This window comes from Vigna unguiculata, chromosome 6, assembly GCF_004118075.2.
Source record: "Vigna unguiculata cultivar IT97K-499-35 chromosome 6, ASM411807v1, whole genome shotgun sequence".
Lineage (NCBI taxonomy): Eukaryota > Viridiplantae > Streptophyta > Magnoliopsida > Fabales > Fabaceae > Vigna > Vigna unguiculata.
In genome coordinates this window covers 2,799,322-2,802,666 of record NC_040284.1, presented here as the reverse complement: position 1 = coordinate 2,802,666, position 3,345 = coordinate 2,799,322, and positions in this window count along the sequence as shown.

Sequence of the window (3,345 nt, the reverse complement as noted above, 5' to 3'; positions counted from 1 at the left end):
AGCCATACCTATCGGCCACAACCGATAGAGCACGTGTAGGAATCCATGCTACGGATCATACACCGTAACGCCAGGTGGAATTCCCATATACGAACATAATTCGTAATGTCCCAAGACTACTAAATTCGTCAGTCAACTATTGAGGAGGGCAATCTATCTGGACCCATCCGTACTGGCCACAACCAGCACACTCACACTAGTAACACTCACCAACCAGAGCTCAACTCAAGGGTTCCTCGTGTTCATCCGCCATCACGAGCTCAACTCGAGGGATGCCATTCCGAGCTCAACTCGAGGAATGCCACGTGCTTAACCCCTATCTCGAGCTCAACTCAAGGGATACGTTCCGAGCTCAACTCAAGGAACACCAACAAGCCGACCTTTAAGATATCGTAGAAGCCTTGTAGATCACGCACATCATAGCAAGCATAACACCAATCTGCTGCAACAAAATCGCCTGGCGGGGGACACGTACCGCCAGGCGTTGAGCTCCTTAGTCTTCACTACCACTGCAACTATCGCCTGGCGGGACTTCCTCTGCCACCAAGCGCCATGTGCCTTGGTATTTACTGAACTGCAGATTCTTCTTGGCGCACCCCTGTTTATCGTTAGGCACCACCGTGATCCAGAACCCCCTGTTTCTACATTGTCGCCTGGCGGGTCGATCACTACCGCCAGGCGCTACACCAGTACTTGCGTAGTACTGGTTTTAGTTTAGGTTCAAGCACACTTCACACAGGTTGCTCTCATTTGCTCTCATTCTAGAGTACCCCTAATTAAAGGCATTGCCATCTATAATTTTCCAGGCCTTATAGCACCTCACATGTGCATTCATCCCCTAGTCATATAGACCATCCCAAGCATGCTCAAACAAAATATAAGCAGCAGCACTCTAACAATTTTAAACACATGATCTTATGCACCAATGCAATTTTATATTGACACCCATGCCTTCACCAGACCAATTCTCCATATGTGACTAACCCAAAGGCACATTCGAATTGATAGAGACTTACCACATAACCCAATCATGCTTCATTAGAAGTTACTTGAACTTATTAAGAGCTTATTCATGGCTTTGAATGCCCGCCAGGCAGTTCCTGGAAATTTTCCAGAACTCAGAAATTCAACATAATAGGCACAAATTGATAAGTATAAAGTTTATTCCTCATGCAATTAAACTTAAAACACATAAGTAGTGTTTCTAGCTCCCCTAACCTGGTTTCCTTAGCTTATTTTTTTGACTTGTCGTGAGTTCCCTCTTGATCACCAATAATGTTCCTTTGACTCTACTTCAATGCAGCTCCTTGCTTCCCTCAATTCTCACCTTACACTCTAAATTTTTGTATACCTAAGGTTATGCATTAATAACAGTCCCTAAAAGACTCTTTCTTTCTCTTGATTGGTTACTAATTCTGGTCTTAATGAGAGGTAAATGGTATAAAACGAAAATACCATTAAACTTGAGTTTAATTGCCATTCATTGGAAATTCTATGATGGTTTTCCAGCCCCCTTGGCTGCTAGGGTTTACTTGCCCTTTCACCTTCATGCCAAAGGAAATTTTGGCAAAAAGAAAGTTTAATTTGGGTTCATCAAGGTTCGAACCCATACCATGCCAAATGTCAAATCAATGCATAACCATTCAACCAGTTCATGTTTTATGATAATTTATATAATTCTATGATTATATTATCACTTATCATGATCCACCACATATTTAAAATAATAATAAATTAAATAGCACATAAATGGCATACATAAGACTTCAACCCAAGTTCCATCACATAAACAAGGACTCTCAACCATTTGAGCTAGTACTTTTCCACATCATTGCAATCTGTAAGACCCGAGAAATTTAAATAATTAATTAAATAATTATTTAATAAATGCGGGTAGTAGGAGCCTTTAAGGAATTTAATGCGGATTGCTATGACGTGGAAAAGTGCTAGCTTAAGTGGTTGAGAGTAATTTATTGTGGGAGAGGACTTGGGTTCAAGTCCTATGTATGTCGTTTGTGTGTTATTTAATTATTATTGTTTTTAATGATAATATGCTAGAACATGTTGAGGGATAATATAATTATAGAATTATATTAATCATCATGAAACATGAATTGGTTAAATGGTTGTGCTTTGATTTGATAATTGGTTTGATGTGGGTCCGAACCTTAGTGAACCCCAAACTAAACTCTCTTTTTGTCAAAATTTACTTTGGCATGAAGGTGAAAGGACATCGAAAGTTGAGAGTTTGTTCAGGATTGAGTGAGGAAAGGAGCTACATAGAGATAAAATCAAAGGAGGATTATTGGTGATCAAGGGGGAACTCACAACAATTCCAAAATAAGCTAAGGAAACCAGGTTAGGGGAGTTGTAGTCTGCTATTTTTGTATTCGTTTTGTTAATGATATGGAATATATGATGAATTGGATGTCCTTAATTTAGTTATTTTGTGTGATTCTGCATTTCTGAACCCCAAACTAAACTCTCTTTTTGTCAAAATTTACTTTGGCATGAAGGTGAAAGGGCATCGAAAGTTGAGAGTTTGTTGAGGATTGAGTGAGGAAAGGAGCTACATAGAGATAGAATCAAAGGAGGATTATTGGTGATCAAGGGGGAACTCACAACAATTCCAAAATAAGCTAAGGAAACCAGGTTAGGGGAGCTGTACTCCGCTATTTTTGTATTCGTTTTGTTATTTGATATGCAATATATGATGAATTGGATGTCCTTAATCTAGTTATTTTGTGTGATTCTGAATTTCTGGAATTTTTCCAGAAACCGCTTGGCGGGTGATGAATCACCACCAGGCGACACTTCATTTTGTTTGGGTTTTGAGGTTCATGCAGAGGGACTGCCTGGCGGCACACCCCCGGCCGCCAGGCGACGCAAGTGGATTTACCTTGATTTTTATGTTTTTCTTGTTCTTGACGGATTATGATTAGAGGGAAATCTAGTCCTAACTATTTGTTAATGATTTAATGTCATATGTTGACAAGATCACATGTATTGGGAAAATTAAATTGGGAAGAAATCACATGAACATGGTTAGGGATTGGAAAATTGGGAATTTCGTGACAATGGTAAATAATGCACGAATTGCAATGATTCAATGTGGATTTAAGATTTAACTTGATTATCAATAATAAAATGAAGGCTAGTCAATTGAAATAGGGTAGTTGATGAAGGAACGTGTTTTTGGACAACATGGGAATTTGGGAATTTAGTTCGCGCAGTGCAAGAAGGAGTTCTGGAAATTCCAGAAAGCTATGATCCGCCTGGCGGTGAGCTGTGTATCGCCAGGCGACGTGACAGTAAGAGTGGTTGAGATTCATAGGTGCGAGTGGG